The 24,497-nt window shown below is 44.0% G+C and overlaps 1 pseudogene; it reads left to right on the forward strand.

The window, feature by feature from the left end:
* Positions 1-7,672: 7,672 nt before the first annotated feature.
* On the forward strand, positions 7,673-13,677 carry LOC115794026 (C3a anaphylatoxin chemotactic receptor-like; annotated as a pseudogene).
* Positions 13,678-24,497: the final 10,820 nt, after the last annotated feature.

The raw sequence follows: 24,497 nt of genomic DNA on the forward strand, positions 1-24,497 counted from the left end.
AAGCATGTTTAGAACGGATTTGACGGTAAGTTTAACAATGTCGAGCACGACCGCGTGTAGCTGACACGTCTCCACAGGGAAGTTATGCACCCCCACCAGATCATACTCCTGGGCCATTGTGAATAAAAACACACTACAGAGACAAGCGTTTATCACCAATTCCTGAGCTCCTGCCCTTATCCTGCTGGTCATATGTAAGTACTGCAGCATATGCGTGTTCTGAACCAGTCACGGTGACCGTGAGTCATTAAGGGCTACACCCTTCTCAGTCACGGTGATCCATTACTAGCTAGTCGCCATGCCTGACAAACGTACGTAATTCGCATCTCAAATTAATAATATCGCTGAGAGAAGCGCAAAACATAACTGACAACATTGTAACTAAGCATATAAACGCCGAAATGAGAACTCCCATGATCCTTTGCTCTGACGGGGCCCACCCTTGATTGGCTCTAGCCCTGTGGGCACTATGCAGTCTAAGATACAGAAAAACAAAAGTTTACACATGAAAAAAACGTGCTAGTCTGTATGATCTGATTTATCAACATCCTAATCCTTCTGCATGATGCAGACACAGGGGCTGATAGCATCGTTATTTTATAAAAGGTTATTTAGGAGTGGGAGTTTGTTTAAACATGATAGCCGAATTGATGTGTTTTAACAACACCCTGTAATAAACTTTTATTCTGCTGTATTCTATTGAATTGATTCTGATGAAGACAAACTGTGCAGAGATGTTTCATTAACAAGCTAAGATCCTCTGTTAATGATGAAAAAAAGAATAGAAACACGGATAATGGGTAAATCGGTGCATCGTTTTGACTTACACAAAAATACGATTATACACGTCACTGAGACATTATTTCCTCCTGTGTGATATTCTGTTGTGAGTTTGAAACGTGCTTTGGGGTATGCTGTGTGGAAAAAAGGATGAGATTCTGCACCTATAATGATTTCACCAAACTGTCAGGTTTTATCAAGCTCAGTGAAAACATCTTCGGTGCTAAAAACAGAAACTAAAGTAACTCACCCTGGTAATAGGGATGAATAGTTAAAGTGTACATGAGTGAAAGTTCAGCTAATGAACGTCGTGTGAGTGCCGACCTCTTTGTACCTGAGAATTAGAGTCGGTTAGTGTTTTTTTGTTTTTTTTTTAAGAAAAATGCAGATGTGATAACAAATAAAATTACAAGAATGGTGTAAGAAACGCACCTTAGATAGGAAAAATACACAACTATTGCTATAACCATAGTTTTTTTTTGTTTTTTTTGTTTTTTTGTTTGTTTGTTTGTTTTGTTGGGACATAGTATGTGGTGTATTTATGAATGAATGAAAAGATGTTTTAAACATATATTGCACTGTTTTCCGTGAGGAATGCAGAGTTTAAAAATGAGGAGTCTGTACAGTTTTTAATATTGATTTTTTTTTATTTCAACCCATAAACCAAAAATACAGAGTATGCATTACATACACAGTCTGTGTTTGCCTAACCAGTAGTTTTCCACCATGATAAGCTCTGCTGGTAAGTCCTCAAAGAAATATTCCTCCCTCAGATCATGATACAAACTGTCTATTGCATCTAAGATGTTTAATGCATGCAACAATTCAGACACCTGAGCGTCCACAATCCATGTGAAATCCTTACGCGCGTCGTCCCGACTGTTAGACCACAAGAAGAGTCGAACGGCAGGAATGAGACGATCTGTCCAGAATATTTTCATCACTTCGTCGTAATGGGGCGCGTAAAAGAAATCAGGAATAACCTGCTTACAGCTGTGCTGATCATAGCTAGGGTGTTTGACTCGACATCCGTGGCATATCCCTTCATGATAGTTCTGCACGGCCTTACACAGAATGTGTAGTGTAGCGATCTTAACAGCCGTGACCCCGCGCCGCGACAGCGGCTCTTCAGGTAATTGGCGAGATGGTGGAGATGAAGAAGATGAAGAATCAGGAGGAGGAACGGTCATCACCCGTGATGGTTGTGGCGGTGAAGTTTTAACGTCTGGAAAACATGCATCGTTAGTTATCATTAATGTAATATACACAAAATACACAAACGTACAATTATTTATTTATTTTTCTTTTTTCTTTTTTTTAAAAAAAAGGAATGAGTTGCTATACAGAATACAGTTTAGGTTCACATAATTTTGTGTAAAAGTATATGCTTACCTGAATCCATTTAAAAGTCCGAGTGTAGCGTTACGCCAGAGTCAGTTTAGAAAGAAAAACTTTGGGGGAAAAAGAAGCTACACGATTCTCTTCACAACCAACGTTTGAGACGGTCTTGTGACGCTCAAATACAAGAAACACTAGAGAACTCGAGTTGATTTTAGAGTTTCTGACGTGCGCTCACTGGTCATAGCCAGGAACTGCAGCTTTATTGACAAGAAACACAAGCGTGCTGCTGTGAAACACCCGCGGTGACGGTAGGCCCTTAGCGGATACAGACATCTCAGTCACGGTGTTCCATTACTAGTTAGTCTCCGTACCTGACCGCATGCGTAATTCATATCTCAAATTAATAATATCGATGAGAGATCCGCAAAACATGACCGATAACATTGTAACTAAACACATAAACGCCGAAATGAGAACTCCCATGATCCTTTGCGCCTTCATTTGAAAGAACAACAAAAGAACTCCGTTTCAGCTGATCACACTCTCATCACTCCACGCTTTAACACGGAAAAATAATGTACTGCTCACCGCATAAAGCTTATGATAAGCGTGAGATTCTGTTTTTCTGTCTTAACCCTGTGAGGAGAATGTTGATATAGGACTGCCTAGTTTGAGCATAGTCTGATATTTTTTTAATACTGTCGGAATTTCTTTGGTTTTCACAGTAAAAGTAGTTACTCATTTCACTCAAGAACATCACAAAAGTGTGTGGGACAGATTGCTAGAAGAAGCAAAACTCAGAGATTTTTGAGCTAACTTTGCATTACCTACTCACATGTTTGTGATCCCATACAGGAAGTGCAGTTTTATTAACACAGACGCCCTGTACTGACACAGGTCAGGGTCGTACTCCAAGTTGTCGCCGGGTTATGGCTTTCTAAAAAGTTACACATTGCTAAGCGGATGTTGGGATATGTTGTGGATGTCAGTATATTTTTTTTAAATTTATTTTAACAGTGCATCGGTTTTTTAGTAAGACCACTGTTTTAATTATTTGTGTGTGTGTCTAAATAAATGCCTTGGGTTTCAGGGATGAATCTACTAATCTGATTAATGTGTAATCAGGACTGGGTCATCCTCCGTTCTGTATGTAAATGAACAGCCCTACTGTTGAGGAGGATATACGGCTATTATTTAGCCATAGTATTTTAATTTAGGCACTGTGTTGTGTGCTTTATGCACCACAGGTGGGCTCGGATATTAGATTATTTACCTTTGTATTTTTATTTAGCCACTGTCTTGTGAGTTTGAACCTCTTTGATGTCCGTCTGGGAAAAAGCCCCCTTGTAAGGAGAGACAATGAGATCAGCTGATTTGAACGGATACCGTATACGTCATTATCACACGTCAGCGCAAACACGCACGGACACACGCACGCGCACACGCACCTCACATGCACGCGCAAGGCTTTTTTATCACCTAGGTGTGAAAAATCACACCTAGGTGTGAAAGGGCCACCAAACTATTACTACTATGTTGTCATTTCCACATCAATACTCATTTCACTATTCCCTCTAAAACTAAAGTGGAACTAACACAGTGGGTAGGTGCTCGCCTTGCAGCCAGACGGTTGCAGGTTCGAGCCCCTGTCCCTGCGCTGCGTTGTGTCCTTGGGCAAGACACTTAAACCACATTGCCTAACGGTAGCACCAGTCTCTGGCTGCATGACCGCAGATACTCATCTCTGGATGAGTGATCTGGAACGAACATTTCGTTGTGTGCCTCGTGCACAATGACAATGAGTTGAATCTAACATCTAGATTTCATTAATGGGCCACAGATCAGTTGTCAAGTCATCACATCCAGTGCATCAAGGAGATCATTTACACAAAAAGGAATTGACAATTTTGAATCAAGAAAGAGGCCTAAGAGCACATCTTTCACCATCTTACATTGCAGCCATTCCCCAATTTTATGTGAATCGTACATATGATGGTCATTGCAATTAATGAACATTTGCATTCCACGGATAATATGGCTCGTTGTTATGTAGTGGCAGTGGCAAACTCTCTCCCACCGAAAATGTTACATTCAGATAAACTGAATCACCTTTCTGGGCTCTCCTTACCACCATGGCTCTTAGTTGAGATAGATTACAGTGTGCCAGTATATAACTACCCAGTGGCTAATTTGCACAGCAGGCTAGGGTGAGTTGGCCAGTTCAGTTTCACTTAAGCAGTTTAGGTAGCATCATTCACATGAATAGGTAGAGTGTGTCCAAACTTTTGACTGGTACTGTATATAAAACATATATAAATCTTACATAAATCTTAATGCTGTAACATTTTTGCCTATTGTATCTGCAGGTGGTGAGCAAGCTCGGCATTTATTAGATGCATTTATTAGGTGCAACATCTAAAGTCTTTTTTGCCAGCCTCTCTTGTATCTCCTTAGATCCAACAATTTGAGACCTCTACATTAAACAAATTTTATGCAATCTATCAAGCCTACCGAACTGTTAAGAGGGCATCTTAGGTTTTCAAATGATGCCACATTTGTAGGGGTTTGACTAACAGACAACATGGGCTTTCTTGTCAGAATGACAGGAAATGCACCTTCCACATTTTATAATGTAGCAAAAAAGGAGCATAAGTGATACATTTTTTGCAGATATTTTTTCTATTGCTAAAAATCAAATTGTTTTTTAAATATGTGATTCTTAACTTCAGCTTACTAGGATTTCAGAAAAGTACAGTTATTTTAACCATTTCAAGACAAAACTTTCATTCAGTGCCCTTTGTAGTAGACAGCAGGACTTAGTAATTAATAGGATTAAAAGGATTTCACTCAATCTCACTCATCTCTGCCTCATTCAGAATTGTATAAGGGGAATTCAGATTTATAACTGTTGAGGGATGAGGTGGAGGAGGGCCAGACAGGAAGCAGGAAGGTGAGTGCTCAGAAGAGCCTGAGCAGAGACAAAGTGGCAGCACTCACCACCCATTATGGACAAAAATCAACCTGTAACCAAGAGCTCCGAAGTTTTTTTGCATTATGATGTGTAAAAGGGGAAATAAGAGCCTCTTCAGTTGAATACACGCATGCACGCACGCACGCACACACACACACACACACACACACACACACACACACACACACACACACACACACACAAATGTACAGCACGTAATCAGCTAAAAATTTGATTTCTTAAACTATTTACTCTGTTGATTTATATAATGAACAGTTGCTAAAAATGCAGTAAACTGTACCTCTTCTTTCTTTATCAATTACATTTCAACCCTAATGAAACTGGGTTGAAAGACTTTGTAGCATTAAAAATGAAAACAGAACAACGCTGGCCACAATCACCAAGACTGATTACATTATAATCGTATTTGTACTACTGTACATATCTACCATATGGCATAACTTGGATCCAGATATACTAGGTCCTAGTTACAGCCAATTCAGTAAGTCGAGACAGATTCTTCAAGATTGGGCAGTCCATCACAGTAACAAATGAGACTGATGCCTCTGATAAGGGGAAAAAAGAATAACATCCTCTGGAAGGTAAGACCTCGCTCAAACAGAGTACAATAAGGCCGCATCAATCTGCCAAAACCATGAAAGGCCTGTGTAGATGAGCCAATGTTTTCTTTCCCGCATCTTCAGAGCCCTATCTTAGAAAATACTTATTATCCATAACAGACTTTAGGTGTTGTCTTCTTTACTCCAGCTCAGGCTGCTCAAAAACTGGCATGTCCTCCTCTAAGTTATTTGTTAAAACAATGTTTTAGTGTTTAAATGTTCATGAAATAAAAATACATTTTACCAGACACCACATTATTCTGTTATCATATAAAACCTAATGTCCACTACAAGGGCCAGAAGATAAAAAATAAATAGCTATTTTGCAAAAAGTTTTACTATAACATGTTTCTTTCAACCACAACACTTAAATTATCTAAAAATATATATACATATCAAAATAACAAAACCTTGTTATTCCAGGTCTCAGATGCATATTCTGGATCATATTTTGTTTCAAATATGTACAGAAAAATTTGAGGTAGGATTATCTGTTTAGAGCATGAAATTATGAACCTTTTACAGTTTGCTTGCAGAACTTCTGAAAAGGCTGCTAATCAGAGGTGGTTAGGAAGTAGTTCTGTAAAAGGTCTAAAATTAAAACAGATTTATACTATACAACAGATTTATACTACTGATTAACTGAGGTGCTGCAGAAAGGGCCTGCAACAATGAGCTGCAGTACCATGAAGTCCTACTAATACCATGGATAATTTCTACAGAGATACTGATAAACTAAATGGATACACTGACACATGGTTACCAGAGCGACATGGCTGGGGATGGGATGCTTTATAATGATATTTTGACAGTGTAGAGTTTAAAAGGCGCAGATGTTTCAAAACACTGCGCTGTGGTTGTGGTGGTTCAAAAAACCCACATCACGTGATCATGACTAAATGAGGTCTTGGTGCATTTCAACAGGTGTCTTACCATTTGAATGACAGAGTGTAGAACAAACTTCATGACACCGCAAACACCCAGAAAGATTAAGAGTCAGCAGCAGGAGTGGCACAAACATAAGCCAGTGTACCCACAGTGCAATTGTTAATGCCATCGTAGAGGTGTATTTGCTTTAAGGACACACAATCCAGTAGTTTATTGGCAGGTGTTCACACCTTACATCTTGGCAAAAAATAAAAAAAAAAATACCTATGTATATGTCCAACAAGTGTGCCATGTGAACAGATTTTTATCTGAGACTGGGAAGGTCATCTCAAAAACAGCTGGAAAAGTGCTGGACAGAGATCTCGGATGTTGTTCCTGAAATCTGCCAGAGCTTTTTTTCCAGTTTGGGGGTCACTGCTCCTGATGTTCCGATTACCACTGAAACCACTGTTACCTTCACCTTTCACATGCTCTCTAGCTTTTCTCTCAGCCCCTGGTATTTATTTATTTTTATTTATTTTATTTATTTTATTTAAAAAAAAAAAAAGCCCTTAGCATTTATCAAGCATCTCGTGTTCTTTCTTCTTGACGTTGCCATTACTTGGTATTGCTATTGGGTACCAAGCCCAAATAACAACTGGTACACTGAATACCAGAGCAGCTGATCTTAAAGATAAGATCAAGGTTAAGTTTGAAACCTGGACCCCTCAAAGCCGATTTCCAAGACCACATGAAGTACCCTCTGAAAGTCTTAGCTACGCACTTGAAGAGGTATACCAGAGACATAGAAGCCAGGAGAACAAACCAGATGTTCTCCACTGAACCATCCATGGTGTACCGTACTCTCAGTGGCAGGGGATCAATATGAGAACAGCACCCCCACCAAGCCTGGATACAGTGCAATACTGAAAGAGCATATGAGAGAAGGATGCAACACACAACATCAATCCTCAGTGGCTAGTAGATCTAAGAGCACAACAACCTCCCTGAATAGGATCCAGTAACCATCACAGTGGCAGACATCCAGGAAAGAGCCTCACATATGAAGAATTGGACAACACCAGACCCTGACATGGTTCACACCAACTGGCCAAAGAAGCTAAGTGCACTCTATGAACGGCTGGCAGCACAAATAAACCAGCTGCTAGAAGCTAAGACACACCCGGAACGGCTGACTGAAGCCGTGAAGGTGTGAAGATGGTCCTGATCCTCAAGGATCCCCAGAAGGGACCAGTCCCATCCAACTACTGGCCAATAACCTGTCTCGGCACAACACGGAAACTCCTGACAGGCATCATAGCAGCTAAGTTTAATAGAGTTCAATTCGATACAGGTGTAAAACAGGGGAGTCAAAGTGTCATTTTGTCAGCGTTGTCCCATGAAAAGATATACTTAAATATCTGCAGAAATGTGAGGGGTGTACTCACTTTTGTGATACACTGTATGTGATGATTTGGTGATTTCATAGATCAACTTTGTGTAAACTGTAAACTGAGTGCAGTGTAACAGTAAACTTAATAAATAAGGAAAAAACTGGGATATATTTTTTATTAAAACATCTCAGGCTGTTCATCTTTTTGTAAATGGGTTGCTCATCAAATGAGGACATGAATGTTTTCTGACTGTTAAAGATCATGTCCATTATTATGCAGTGTTTTTTACTGAGTTGGTCTATTTTAAAGTGGACAGCATCCAGCCCATTAACTAAATGATTTTGACACCTCTGTGCACAGCCACCGCTACCAGCAGGCTAATGTGACGCTGTTAGACAGAGTAATAAGTCCCAGCAGACCTGAACGCAACCCGCCTGTGAGCCTGACTGAGGGTGAAAGAGCCCTGGATTACAGACAAATCTGTCACAGATTCTGCGGCGGCAGAAGTGTAGCAAAAGTTACATATGTAAAAAGAGCCAATTGTAAAGCTTGGCGGCCTGACGTGTGTGTTTTCAGTGAGTTGAGAAACACTTTAAGACTTTGCAACCATTAATATCTGCGCTGCAAATTTCTTTGCACACTTACAAATCTGATTACAGACACACAGATCAAACTACAGATCGCGATACACACACGTGGATCCAGTTACAGACAGATCCACTTATGCACACACAAATCTCTGCACACATGGATCCAATTATGGACATTTCACGATACACACGTGGATTCATTTATGGACACTCAGAACTTTTGCTACAATAATAGCCCCTTATTATTCTGCTCTCTTTTGTAATTTGTAATTATAGTTAATTCTCTGAGTTTGTTTCCCTGCCCTCCTGTGCTCTGTGTCAAGTTTGTGTTCCTGTTCCCGTTACTTACTGTTTTGTTAGTCATATGCATTGTGTTCAGTTTTGCTTCTCTTTGTCTAATTAATTAGATTCTGTTCACCCTTGTTCTCAGCCCAACTGGTCGCGGCAGATGACTGCCCCTCCCTGAGCCTGGTTCTGCTGGAGGTTTCTTCCTGTTAAAAGGGAGTTTTTCCTTCCCATTGTCACCAAGTGCTGCTCATAGGGGGTTGTTTTTGACTGTTGGGTTTTCTCTGTATTATTGTAGGGTCTTTACCCACAATAAAAAGCACCTTGAGGCGACTGTTGTGATTTGGCGCTATATAAATAAAATTGAATTGAACTGTGTTTTCCACCTAGATAATGGTTATGTAAAAAGACACATACTAGCATACAGAAAAAGTAGTAAAGTGTAATGGATCTATTGAACAAACTTACTTTGGTTTTATATCTATTGTACCAGGGTTCTGTGGGCAACAGAATTCTTGATTTATACCACAGATGAACTGAGGGCCAATAATTTTTTTTTCTTATTTTAGGAGGGTGACAATATGCAAAAAAACAGAAATCAGGAAGGGTGCAAATATTTTTCACAGCACTGTAAGGTGTTAAACAGCAGGCGCTATTCATGGAGGATTTAATAAAATTCAGTTTTGCAAAGGCAGTAACTTACATCATGCCACACCATAGAAAGTTAACTTCATATGCACAAGAAATCTGACTTGTCAGTCATTAAAAAGGCTGAACTGAATATACACTGGCAGCTGTGATGTGTACATATGAGCATTACTGGAGGTCATAAACCTAGCTAGGTGAGTATAAAGCTGTTTTACATTACAATAAAATACAATAAATGTATGTATAACAATGCACTGTACACCATGATAAGATATGTCAATCTTTTGGCTAATCACTCTTTGGGAATCATCTTGTTGGTATAAAAATATTATTTTATGTCTGTCAAATTGTGATATCTCAGCATTTTCATATATTCAGCGGAAGAAATTGGGACAAATTACACTGTTTCTAAGTTCTAAGAGTGAAAAATATTGACACCCTTAAGATTTAGTAACATTTAAAAGCCATTTTGGGTTACTTGAGGCATATTCAGGTGTATTTTTACACTAGCAAATCATTTTTTTAAAATCATGTCTTTGGGCCTCGGGGTGTGGAGTGCCTTCTATCAGACCCCAAATGAGTGGATGGAACCAGATTATAAATGTCTTATTGCTGTGTCTGGATCCCAGCTTTGGCAAAGTTACAACTTCTGTTTAACAACTACAACAACCTGAAGTTTTGAAGTATGTGTCTTCTTTCCTGCAGGATGGCAGTGGATTCTACTTCTGCGGAGGTTCACTGATCAACCAGAACTGGGCTGTCACTGCTGCTCATTTCCATGTGTTGTGGCTGTCATGTCGGGCTGTGTGGCTGGAGAGGTTAAACCCGAAATGCAGGACTCTGGCAGAAGGTGAACTTAAAGCGGTTTATTTGAGTATGTAAACAAAAGACAACAATGAACCTAAACTGGGACTGGACGGGAGCCAGAACTAAACAGAGGAGACCAGCTGGGACCAGGGAGACACACAGTATTGGGAGCAATGATGACGATGGGAACACAAGACTGGCAAAATAAAACATGAAGTGACTAAACAAGGTACACACAGACTAGACACAGGGGACTGGCATACAGACACGGGACAGAGAGGCAGACTAGTCATAACACTGGGAATAAAACTCAATATGAAAACACAGGAAGTCAGGGTCAAGACAAAAGGACAAAACAGACACAAGACCACAGATACAGGGGAGACAGGGACAAAGGGAACAAGAACACCAAAACAAACTGGGAAATAACAAAACTCAGGGAAAACAAAACTAAACACAAAACGCTGGACAGACAGCCCAGGACCATGACAGCAGCTTCATGTGTCCCATAACAAGACAATAAATCTTCCGCCACTCTGTAATAACTTTCCTGTCTTGTTTGTGTTGTTCCATCATACCACTGTGTGTTCATGTCAGTAATATTGTACTGACAAACATGATCTTCAGCACAATAATGAGCAAATCCAGATAAAAGTGCACTTTCAATGTAAAGAAAAATACATCACAAATTAAAGATCTTCATTAAAATGCAAGCCCTTGTCTGAACGGCATCATAATTGCATATAATTTATCCTGGAATGTCCGCAGGTGATCAGGTAGCATGGCTATCAGTGTGTATGCAGCATTAAACAGCTTTGCAACAGGCTGCTATTAAGCATGGCACTATGCTAATGGAAGCCTGAAATATACATTTGTGACAGACAACATGACAATGAGGTTTACATATCATAATTCATGTTGTCTTTTTAACAACACCCCTGAAGTTCGCAGTTGAGAGTTCAGAAATTGCAAAATAGATAGAAACAGTCATATAAATAATTTACAAGAAAAAAGGGAAACACTATAAATGCAAATCATTACGTAATGTCATGCCAAAGAAATTGTAGGCAAGGTGTTGCAAAAGTAGTAATGCATCGGTAGTGGCATGCGTTCTTTAATACATGACTACTAAGCAATGTCATCAGCTTGATAATACATTGTATTCTATTACTGAAACAACTTAAAAAAAAAAAAAAAAAAACTATTTGTCTCATTTTAGGAGAACTCTAGTGACCCTCTGGTCTGTGACAACATGGTACCCTGTTGCTACTGTGTGCTGGGGCATCTTTAGGGCACAGCTAGTGAGGATCCTAAAAAAGAAATAAAAAGATAAATACATTTCCCACCCCTCCATCAATCTCTACTTCTATACAGTATCAGTATGGATTTTTCTATTTGTGTTTACACTTAATAACAGCCTTTGCCAAACAGCCACTGTCCTGGTGTTTGGCGCATTTGTGAAAAATCAAGCAATAAACTCTAAACATCGAGCGCGTGTTTGTCTTTCATATCCATCTGATAAGCCAGACAGTTGCAAAGTATCTGTGAGGATCTGTGAAAGTGGGTACAGTGTAGCAGAAGAAAAATGGAGCTAACCACAAACAGTGACTCTGTACAGTTAAATATACAAAACAAGCATAATGCACTGCAAATAATACCCTTCTAAGTAGAAGCATAGCAGAGAATAAACAAAAACATGTTCATTGATTTCAAATATGGAAAAACATGCAGTCTTTTGTTGCTGCATGAGCATATCCTGAGGTGTTCTTATTACTTTTTCTACTCATTTCTGTATGTGCATTCTGCATCATCTGCAGCTGCAAAAGCTGAGAGGGAGGAGTTATCAAAACCAGAGAGCAAGTAGAAGCAGCAACTGACAGAGATCAACTTAGAATAAAGACAAACTCTCTCAGCTAAAAGCAACATGGGTAAGACACTTTAAACATACATTATCGTTTCTTTTAAACAGCATAAAGTGAAAGGGGACTTGATTTCTTGTTAAACTGTTTAAAATGAGCCTGCGTGTCCATTATCAGTTCTGATCACAACAGAAACTGGGTTAGACACCATAAATGTAAATGTCAGCTTACACAAAGAATTCTGTGAATACTTAAAGTCTGGTATTACAGAGCATGTGCCATGGCCAAGCACTCTAATACACAGCTTTTAAAATGCATGGTCATATGTTGTTAATTAAAAATACAATTTGTGTAATTTAGCAAGATAAGTAATGAAATCTTCTTATTTTATCTATTCATACTATAAGATGTGTTAAATGTGCGTTTTATAACATTTTCTTTTTTTTTTAGATAACAGCAATTTCACTGCAAATCAATCATCTGCCCTGGATGCAGCTTCCAGACACATCCAAACAGCCTCCATTGTCATCTACTGTGTGATATTCATAGTTGGAACTCTGGGCAACGGTCTGGTCATCTATGTGACAGGCTTCAAAATGCAGAAAACAGTCGACTCAGTTTGGTTTCTCAACCTGGCCATAGCTGACTTCCTCTTCACGGCTTTCCTGATTTTCTCGATCATTTCTCTCTCTCAGAATCACCAGTGGCCTTTTGGAGAATTCATGTGCAAGCTCAACACCTTTGTGAGTGTAGTCAACATGTTTGCCAGTATCTTCACTCTGACAGCCATGAGTCTGGATCGTTGTTTGTCCATCTGGGTGGTGGTGTGGGCGCACAACAAGCGCACAGTCTGCAAAGCTCAGCTCATATCAGCTGGTATCTGGGTGATTGCTGTGGTCTGCAGCACCCCTTATGCCACTTTTCGCACTGTTTCTGAGAAGAGGACCTGTTATTATTTTATAAAAGATGAACAAAAATGGATTCTCTACACTTTTCGCTTTGTTATGGGCTTTGTGATCCCATTCCTGGTAATAGTGGTGTCTTACGTGGCCATAGGTATCCGTGTAATGAGCATGCCAAGAACAAGGAAACCGAGATCTCGCAGAATCATTTTCTCCATCATTTTTGCATTTTTCATCTGCTGGTTGCCATTCCATGTTTTCAATTTTATAGAATTGAAGCCCATGAATAACCCAGACCTCAAGGCCATTCCTAAAATTTGGGGTTCCCTGACAGTGTGTCTGGCTTTTCTGAACAGCTGCCTGAACCCCATCCTCTATGTTTTCATGTGTGAAGAATTCCAGAAGAAGCTTCAGCAGTCCATATGTTTTGTGCTCGAGAGTGCCCTGGCAGAGGACCATTTGTCATTTACATCTACTCGCTCCATTTCATCGAACCTTTCAAAGACTTCCCGAAAGTCAGATGCTGCCGCAACTGAGGATAGAACCAGCCATTTATGAAACCATTCCAGAAAGCAAAGTGATCATCACTAAGGAGACACCAATCAGTAAATAAGACTTCCCTTCCTATCCTGCTCTTGACGGAGACGGTCGCATTCTATCTCTCTCTCCCTGCCCTCCCTATCTCTCCTGCTTGCTGCTTGCTGTGAGAGCGTCTCTCACACACTGTCCGAATAAGAATAAGATTGAGAGCAACATGGATCTGGCAAACTGGGCCCTAAACACCATTGATCAATTTTTTTTCCACTACGAGATCGGGGAAAGGGGAGCCTGCGTGTCCGAGTGGAACAGATCCGGTTGGATACGTCATCGATTCTTGGAGCTCGTGGAGACCTGTGTGCTTCTCAGCCCTCGAGGTCGAAGACGTGGAAGATGTCTACATATTCGGCTATTTGGTAGCGGTATCTTTTCTGTTTGGGCTCAGAGGATACCTGATTTACCGGGAAATCAAGAAAATCTGGGCAGAAGTTCGACATCTGCAGAGGCTGCTGACCCAGGTGGATGGGCTGTGCAGGGCCGTACAAACTCAGACTCAAAGCCTGTTGGACCTGAGCCGTAAAGCGGATGGGTAGTCCAGCTGAGAACGTGCTCGCAGGCGAGAGGGGTTCGATCTAGAGATAAAGTTCGGTTCTGCACGGTGAGGACGGTAACTGATGAATTTGGAATATTGGATTACTGAATGGGTTCCCCAGTGAGACTAAAACAACATCTGCATTATCAGGAATTTGGCTCCCTAGCCGGCCTTGGGCTGGCAATCACATCTCTCCAGGGCTATGTGTGACAGTCGCTCTCCCCCTCAGCCTTCTCTGTGATTTGTGAAGCTGGATCTGGTGTACCTCGGCCGCTGATGAACTTCCATCACTATCAGCGAACTGTTTTGGCTAGGAGCTGGCATCTGGCTCCACAATGCCCTGACCCTTTCGTCTCCATCTGCATCCCCTCCTGCCCCCCTCCCTTCCCCGACCATATTGCTATCCTGGCTTTAAATGTGCAAATATGCTTTGCTAAGGTGATTTTTTTGGACCCTGGTATGGTGCTCATGTCGAGCACCATACCAGATGACTCTTTTTTTAACCTAACTACCCCATGATGTGTGTTGTTTCCTTTTCTGGGACTGATAAAGGTAGCGCCGGCAACGGCTGCACGACCTCAGACACCTGTCCCCCCTGTTTGCTTCTCTTTTTTGTATTTCTTGGATTGGTGTTCTGGAACGCAAATTTCATTATATGTTTTCATTATATGTTTACATATATATGACAATAAAGTCTTCTTTATTCTTGATTCTTCATTCAACAACACACAGTGTAAATTGCCTTCATTGGATAATGGAGCAGTAAAAATTGATATGAAAGTGAGAAGAGCGCAGAGGCAGACACGCAGCAAAGGGCCACAGGTTGGACTTTAACCCACACTGCTGCACTTTAGCCATTTGGCATATGGCCTGATCACCCACTGAGCTAACACGACACCCATGAATCAATTTTTTACACAAAAGTTTCATCTCAAATTCAGAAAGTACATTCATTCATGTGGTACTTGTCTAATGTGGCACAGATTTTCTTTTAATTTTTCTTTATTGTTATGTTTTTTTGTTTTGTTTTAACTTTCCTGCTGTCATATCCCAAGACTTGGATTTTCATCATTAAATTTAAGTTTAAATCGCTTTCACATAGGTAGCATGGTAGGTCTTGGCTTGAATCCACTTTGGCTCAGGCCTTTCTGTGTGGTGTTTGTGTGGGTTTTCTCCAGGTACTCTGGTGTCCTCCAACAGTCCAAAGACACACAGTTACTGGGGGTTAGGTAAATTACCCATAGGAGTGAATGATTGACTGTCTTTCTGAGTTAGCCCTTCCACAGGCTGGAGACCTGTACAGGGTGTACTCTACCTCTTGCTGGTTCCAGCCCCCCTGTGACCCTGAACAGGATAAGCAGAAGAGAATGGATGGATGGATCACTTTCACATATGTGTATGCAAGTTTTTTATGCTCCAGCTTATCTCAACATGTTTAACCAGCATCCATCATACTGTCACAAGACACTGATGTTTTTATGGAGTTTTATGCATTTTTATAAACCTGTGAATAAAAGCATGCTGATGAAGTATATTTGTCTCTGTGACAAAATGGACTTGCATGCTGCTAACCATTCTTTTATCCTGCAATATGTTACAATGCTGTATACCTGACTTCTTGTGTTACCACAAGAGTATACCACAAATCACCAAAGTGTCAGCTTTGAATTGAAAAATAAAAGGAAGATAAATCATTTAAAAATACAATCAACACATTAAAACATTGAAATTATTTGTAGGCTATTAAACTATGAAGTGCAGTAAATGAACCAGGGATTTCCTCAGCTGATTGGTGAAACCAGATGACACACATCAATTAGTTAAACTGCAGGAATGTCTTAAAGATATTAAGGCCTGGATGACCTCTAATTTCCTGCTTCTAAATTCAGATAAAACTGAAATTCTTGTTCTCGGCCCCACAAATCTTAGAAACATGATGTCTAACCAGATACTTACTCTGGATGGCATTACTTTGGCCTCCAGTAACACTGTGAGAAATCTTGGAGTCATTTTTGACCAGGATATGTCCTTCAATGCACATATTAAACAAATATGTAGGACCGCTTTTTTGCATTTGCGCAATATTTCTAAAATTAGAAACATCCTTTCTCAGAGTGATGCTGAAAAGCTAATTCATGCATTTATTACTTCTAGGGTGGACTATTGTAATTCATTATTATCAGGCTGTCCTAAAAGCTTCCTGAAAAGCCTTCAGCTGATCCAAAATGCTGCAGCTAGAGTACTGACAGGGACTAGAAAGAGAGAGCAGATTTCTCCCATATTGGCTTCTCTTCATTGGCTCCCTGTTAAATCTAGAATAGAATTTAAAATTCTTCTCCTCACATACAAGGTCTTGAATAATCAGGCACCATCTTATCTCAAAGACCTCATAGTACCATATCACCCCAACAGAGCACTTCGCTCTCAGACTGATGGCTTACTTGTGGTTCCTAGGATACTTAAGAGTAGAATGGGAGGCAGAGCCTTCAGCTTTCAGTCACCTCTTCTGTGGAACCAGCTTCCAGCTTGGATTCGGGAGACAGACACCCTCTCTATTTTTAAGATTAGGCTTAAAACTTTCCTTTTTGATCAAGCTTATAGTTAGGGCTGGATCAGGTGACCCTGAACCGTCCCTTAGTTATGCTGCTATAGGCCTAGTCTGCTGGGGGGTTCACATAATGCACTGTTTCTTCTCATTCACCTTATTTACTTTGTTTATACTCCACTCTGCATTTAATCATTAATTGATATTAATCTCAGGCTCTCTTCCACAGCATGTCTTTTTCTCCCCTCAGCCCAACCGGTCGCGGCAGATGACTGCCCCTCCCTGAGCCTGGTTCTGCTGGAGGTTTCTTCCTGTTAAAAGGGAGTTTTTGTCATGTCCTGGGCCGGTGGCCCAGTGTTTTATGTTTTCTTGGTATGGTTTCCGTTTTCTCAGGTTGTTTTGTTATCTGTTAGAGTTGCCCTCAGTTATTTCTAGTCCCTCGTGTCTCTCTGTATTCTGTGTCAGGTTTGCGTCTCTGTTCCCTTGTCATACTTCCTGTTTTATTTTGATATTCGTCCAGCCCCTGTCTGTTGTATTCAGTTTTGCTTCCCTCTGGTCTCGTCTTAGTTATCTGTGTCACCTGTGTTCCCACCTGTTTCCTCTTCCCTCATCAGCCCTTCTGTGTATTTAAGTCCTGCGTTTTCTATGCCTGTTGTCGCGTCGTTGATGTTGTGTGCCCGTGTGTTCCTGTGCTCCCTGTGGTTCCCCTTCGTCTCCCTTCTGAACGGTTTTTGTATTGTTTTTCCCTACATTAATAAATGCCTTTGAGTTATGCCCATCTCCGGAGTCCTGCATGTTTGTCCTTCCTCGTCCGTTTCCTCCCCGGCCATGACAGAACGACGCGACCATACTAAAGACCAGGCTAGCTCCGGCTACTTCAACGGCACTCGTCTGGCGCTGGGGGGCCCAGCATTTCAGAACAGTGCCCGTCAGCGTCCTTCATCTGCGGCTCCGCTCACTGGCTTCCCCCTTCCACTGCAGTCGCGGCGGCCACGGAGGAGGGGGAGTTCCCGGCAGCATCGGTGGGGGGCCCCCCCAGACCCGAGCGGTATAACGCTGCGGATATTGTCACAGCGTCATGCGCAAACTACCGTCTCTGTGAGTAAGACTGACTCCAGTATCACAACCGTTTGGGATAAGGGGCTTTCTCACACCACCAGCTGCCAGCCAGATCTCTCTTGGCTACCCGCCAATGTAGAGATAATCGATTCTCCCCTGATGGTGGACATTTTGGAGGCAGAAACTCATGCATCTCGGCCCAACAGAACAAAACAACCCACTAACAAGGACAGACGTTCACAGGACCCCGCTGCTTTTCCCCTCCCTGAGGTGGCAAAGCAGACCATCATTCGGTGGGTGGACTCGTTGGTCTTTGAGCTGCTGTCTGACCCATGCGAGATTGAGCAAAAAGCTATCACAGCCAAACTGCAAGGGCTAGTGTGTGACCATCCTTGGCTGCTGGACTCTCTGCATGGGCTCGTGAAAGACTTTGTCATCACCACCCTTCATCCACAGCCAGCGCCACAGACCTCAGCTGTAGCTCCAGCCTTCTCGTCTCCCCAGTCAGCTGTAGCGCCAGCTCCTCCTCAGTCGCAGTGTTCCCAGTCAGCTGTAGCTCCAGCTCCTCCTCAGTCGCAGTGTTCCCAGTCAGCTGTAGCTCCAGCTCCTCCTCAGTCGCAGTGTTCCCAGTCAGCTGTAGCTCCATCTCCTCATCAGTCGCAGTGTTCCCAGTCAGCTGTAGCTCCAGCTCCTCATCAGTCGCAGTGTTCCCAGTCAGCTGTAGCTCCAGCTCCTCCTCAGTCGCAGTGTTCCCAGTCAGCTGTAGCTCCAGCTCCTCCTCAGTCGCAGTGTTCCCAGTCAGCTGTAGCTCCAGCTCCTCCTCAGTCGCAGTGTTCCCAGTCAGCTGTAGCTCCAGCTCCTCCTCAGTCGCAGTGTTCCCAGTCAGCTGTAGCTCCAGCTCCTCCTCAGTCGCAGTGTTCCCAGTCAGCTGTAGCTCCAGCTCCTCCTCAGTCGCAGTGTTCCCAGTCAGCTGTAGCTCCAGCTCCTCCTCAGTCGCAGTGTTCCCAGTCAGCTGTAGCTCCAGCTCCTCCTCAGTCGCAGTGTTCCCAGTCAGCTGTAGCTCCAGCTCCTCCTCAGTCGCAGTGTTCCCAGTCAGCTGTAGCTCCAGCTCCTCCTCAGTCGCAGTCTCAGACCCCTCAGTTAGCTCCAGCTCCCTCTGCTCACCCTGCTCCCGCTCCCTTGGCTCCAGCTCCCCCTGCACCCATACCTGTTCCGCGGGTGGGGGCAGCCACGGACGGGCTGACCTCTGCACCCGTACCTGTTCCGCGGGTGGGGGCAGCCACGGACGGGCTGACCTCTGCACCCGTTCCTGTTCCGCGGGTGGGGGCAACCAGGTCCAAGCCTTCGCATCGGTTTTCTGTGTTAGCTGCAGCAGCAGGGTCTCAGTCAGCTCTAGCTCCAGTCGCTCTCCCTCGCCTTCAGTCAGCTCCAGTAACTCTTCCTCGGTCCCCAGTGTCAGCTGTTTCAGTGCCCTCTCAGTCAGTTCCCTCAGCCCCTGTCTTAGTTCCTTCGGTTTTGGTCCCAGTTCCCTCAGCTCCTGCTCCTTCTGTAGCTCCAGTAGTGTCAGCTCCCTCTCAGGCCCCAGTGTCAGCTAGCTCTCGGTCTGTTTCCACGCAGCCAGATCTCCCTAGCTCTCGGTCTGTTTCCACGCAGCCAGATCTCCCTAGCTCTCGGTCTGTTTCCACGCAGCCAGATCTCCCTAGCTCTCGGTCTGTTTCCACGCAGCCAGATCTCCCTAGCTCTCGGTCTGTTTCCACGCAGCCAGATCTCCCTAGCTCTCGGTCTGCTTCCACGCAGTCTGCTCTCTCTCGCTCGCGGTTTGTTTCCACGCAGCCAGATCTCCCTAGCTCACAGCCCGCTCTCTCTGGCTCCCGGCCTGCTTCCACGCAGCCAGTCGTCTCCCGGCCTGCTTCCACGCAGCCAGTCGTCGCCCGGCCTGCTTCCACGCAGCCAGTCGTCTCCCGGCCTGCTTCCACGCAGCCAGTCGTCTCCCGGCCTGCTTCCACGCAGCCAGTCGTCTCCCGGCCTGCTTCCACGCAGTCCCCTGCACCTCGGCTATTCCCCGAGCAGCCCCTGCTGCTCAATAAAGCAGCAGTGTGCCCTGTTCCGCGGTCCCAGCCTACGCATCCGGTGCCTCACTATGTAGGCCCCGTTCAGCCCATGGGGGTCTCCGCTCAGTCCGAGCCGATGGGGGTCTCCGCTCAGTCCGAGCGCTCCGCGCCAGAGGGTCCCGCTCAGTCCGAGCCGATGGGGGTCTCCGCTCAGTCCGAGCGCTCCGCGCCAGAGGGTCCCGCTCAGTCCGAGCCGATGGGGGTCTCCGCTCAGTCCGAGCGCTCCGCGCCAGAGGGTCCCGCTCAGTCCGAGCCGATGGGGGTCTCCGCTCAGTCCGAGCGCTCCGCGCCAGAGGGTCCCGCTCAGTCCGAGCCGATGGGGGTCTCCGCTCAGTCCGAGCCGATGGGGGTCTCCGCTCAGTCCGAGCCAGGGGGTCCCGCTCAGTCCGAGCGCTCCGCGCCAGAGGGTCCCGCTCAGTCCGAGCGCTCCGCGCCAGAGGGTCCCGCTCAGTCCGAGCCGATGGGGGTCTCCGCTCAGTCCGAGCGCTCCGCGCCAGAGGGTCCCGCTCAGTCCGAGCCGATGGGGGTCTCCGCTCAGTCCGAGCGCTCCGCGCCAGAGGGTCCCGCTCAGTCCGAGCCGATGGGGGTCTCCGCTCAGTCCGAGCGCTCCGCGCACGAGGGTTCCGCTCAGTCCGAGCCGATGGGGGTCTCCGCTCAGTCCGAGCGCTCCGAGCCAGGGGGTCCCGCTCAGTCCGAGCCGGTGGGGGTCTCTGCTCAGTCCGAGCGCTCCACGTCACCCGAGGGTTCCCCACCAGAGCCCGGGGTCGCCCTTCTCCGCCGCCGCTGGGAGCGCGGTCGGCCTCCAGTGTCTTCTCCGCGTCTCCGCCGCCGCCGCTGGAAGCACGGTCAGCCTCCGGTGCCTGCTCCCCGTCGCCGCCGCCGCTGGGAGCGCGGTCGGCCTCCAGTGACTCCTCCTCGTCGTCGCCGCCGCCGCTGGGAGCGCGGTCGGCCTCCAGTGACTCCTCCTCGTCGTCGCCGCCGCCGCTGGGAGCGCGGTCGGCCTCCAGTGACTCCCCCTCGTCGTCGTCCGCCGCCGCTGGGAGCGCGGTCGGCCTCCAGTGACTCCCCCTCGTCGTCGCCGCCGCCGCTGGGAGCGCGGTCGGCCTCCAGTGATTCCTTCTCGTCCTCGTCGCCGCCGCCGCTGGGAGCGCGGTCGGCCTCCAGTGATTCCTTCTCGTCCTCGTCGCCGCCGCCGCTGGGAGCGCGGTCGGCCTCCCTCGTTGGGATTTTGCTTTGTGGCCCCTTGGCCTCTGCGGCCTCCTGAACTGTGTGTTTTTTGTTTTTGGATTTCCCACTGACTCCCCTGAACTGTGGACTGTTTTTCCCCTGCAGTTTGCTGTTTTTTGTTTTGTTTTGGCTCCTGCTCTGTTCGTGAACTTTGACCCTTGTATTGGACTTTGGAGCTCTCCAGCCTTGCGCCATTGCTTTTGTTTATTCTGTTTATTCTGCTTATTGTCTTTTTGCCCTCGTGTTCTAGGTCTTGCCCCTGTGCTTCCCCAGTGTTTTGGTTTTGTCCCTGGGCCTTCTTCCTTGTTGCTCCCTGCCTGGTTTTTGTTTTTTGTTTCAGGCCCTCCTTCCTGGTCCCCCCGCCTCCCGCCCTGGTCTGGTTTTGTTTTCTTGTTTTGGCCGTCGGGGGCCGGCCTTTGGGGGGGGGGTACTGTCATGTCCTGGGCCGGTGGCCCAGTGTTTTATGTTTTCTTGGTATGGTTTCCGTTTTCTCAGGTTGTTTTGTTATCTGTTAGAGTTGCCCTCAGTTATTTCTAGTCCCTCGTGTCTCTCTGTATTCTGTGTCAGGTTTGCGTCTCTGTTCCCTTGTCATACTTCCTGTTTTATTTTGATATTCGTCCAGCCCCTGTCTGTTGTATTCAGTTTTGCTTCCCTCTGGTCTCGTCTTAGTTATCTGTGTCACCTGTGTTCCCACCTGTTTCCTCTTCCCTCATCAGCCCTTCTGTGTATTTAAGTCCTGCGTTTTCTATGCCTGTTGTCGCGTCGTTGATGTTGTGTGCCCGTGTGTTCCTGTGCTCCCTGTGGTTCCCCTTCGTCTCCCTTCTGAACGGTTTTTGTATTGTTTTTCCCTACATTAATAAATGCCTTTGAGTTATGCCCATCTCCGGAGTCCTGCATGTTTGTCCTTCCTCGTCCGTTTCCTCCCCGGCCATGACAGTTTTTCCTTTCCACTGTTGCCAAGTGCTTGCTCATAGGGGGTCGTTTTGACTTTTGGGTTTTCTCTGTATTATTGTAGGGTCTTTACCCACAATACAAAGCGCCTTGAGGCGACAGTTTGTTGTGATTTGGCGCTATATAAATAAAATTGAATTGAATTGAATTGAAATTGAATTGGTGCATAGATCTGCAGCACCTTTCTCATTTTGGCATTCGTGGGTGTTTTGACATCAAACCCAAATGCAACAAATAAACAACAGGATAGCTGCATGATTTTCATTGATGGGCTCAAAACTTGGTCACTTGAGCCCATTAAAACTATATTATATGCAGTAGGTTCACTAAAGAATTGTGTGATTTCTGTTCTTTGTCTGATGTAACTGCCACTTCAACTACACTATATTCTGTACATTAATCTCAATCAGTGTTAAAATTCCAATTAAATGTTAAATGTGGTATAGTACCATTGAAGAACAACAGCTCATCAACTGCTGGCTCTACATCCTTTATTTGTTATGAATGCAGCAGCATAATAAAGGAGAAATATTTTATTGTACACACTAAATAAATTAGTATGAAATGTAAATTGGGATTCATGTTCAGGTATTGGGGGTTCACCGCTGACTAAAACTAGTTACTACTATGAATGTGCATGAATAAGAATGCAAGAATGAGTCATAATGTACTTTATGCCTCGTTACCTGTAAGCTACTCTACTTGCTAATGCCAAAAAAAAAAAAAGTAACCTGCTGGCCTATAGAGCTCCACTGTTCAATATTTTACTTGTACGATATGTGTTATTTTGGAATAGAAACTAATTCTATCTCAGCACCTCAGAGGTCATGGGTCATGTTCCATATATCACTGATGTATTTAGTGCCATCAGTTGATCCTGTGTGTAAACAGTGCAGTCCAGTGCAACAGGCTACCATTCATCATGTTACCATGGTAATGCAAGCCTGTAATACACATTTATGACAAGTATCAGCAATTCTTTATAACAAGAATCATGACAATGATGTTGATATATCACCTTTATCTACCCCTACTGTGTATGCCTGTGGCTTCTACCTGTGCAAATGGATTGGCCAGACTTTTGTTTACAACTAATGTGCAAACACATGTAAAATGTGTAACACATCCATGTAAGAAAGACAAATGCATGTTTCCCACCTCTTCATCTATGAGTACCTCGGTGCAGTTAATTCAATTTTCAATTTGATTTTATTTATATAGTACCAAATCACAACAAACAGTCGCCTAATGGAATATTATATTGAAAGATAAAGACCCTACATTAATTACAGAGAAAATCCAAAAGTCAAAACACCATGAACCCCAATGAGCAAGCATTTGGTAACAGTGGGAAGGAAAAACTCCCTTTTAATGGGAAGAATCCTCCGACAGAACCAGTCTCAGGGAGGGGAAGCCATTTGCCACGACTGGTTGGGACTGAGGAGAGGGAGACAGGACAAAAGACATGCTGCGGATTAGAGCCAGAGATTAATAATAACTAGTGATTGAATGCAGAGTGGAGTATAAACAGAGTAAAAAGAGGTGAATGAAAAGAAACACTCAGTGCAAAAAGATCTCAGAAAGATCAATAGGAGAGAAAGAGTCTAAACAAATACAGATAATGTAAATATTTCACAAGATGTTGCCATATGTACTGACATTTAATGGTAGCTGCCTCACAACATGCTGCTGTTTGGTGCATTTGTGAAAAATCAAGCAATAAATGCTTAAAAATCTCACACTTCTCTGTTTTTCATGTCCATCTGCTCAGAGAGTTACAAAGTGTCTGTGAGGACGTGAAAGTGGGTACAGTGTAGCAGAAGAAAAACGTAGGTAACCACAAACAATGATATACAAGACAAGCACATTATACAATAATAAATAATACTCTTGTAAATCTTGTCCAACCTTTTGAGCAAAATCACAAGAGTATCCATTCAGTTCCAACATATGTAATATCATGCAGTCTTCTGTTGTTGCATGAGCATATTCTAAGATGTTATGTTGTCTGCTCATTTTTGTATGTGCATTCTGCATCATCTGCAGCTGCAAAAGCTGAGAGGGAGGAGTTATCAAAGCCAGAGAGTAAGTAGAAGCAGCAACAGATAGAGATCAACTTTGAATAAAGACAAACTCTCTCAGCTAAAAGGAACATGGGGACGGGTAAGATATTTTAAGCATTTATTCATAAGAAATTAAGTTACATAAATTCAAATATCAACTTGCACAAAGAATTCAATTCTTCACATGATCTAGTACTATACTAGGAGAGAGTGTTCCATTGAATATGCCAGGGCCAAGCACTTTAGTTAATTTAAAATACGTATGTACAGATATCTGCTATGTGCTAATGTGCATATTATATAATGTGTTAAAATAACATCTGTAATAAAAAACTTTCCTTCTTGTCT

Source organism: Archocentrus centrarchus, chromosome 16 (assembly GCF_007364275.1).
Source record: "Archocentrus centrarchus isolate MPI-CPG fArcCen1 chromosome 16, fArcCen1, whole genome shotgun sequence".
In the NCBI taxonomy this organism is placed as follows: Eukaryota; Metazoa; Chordata; class Actinopteri; order Cichliformes; family Cichlidae; genus Archocentrus; species Archocentrus centrarchus.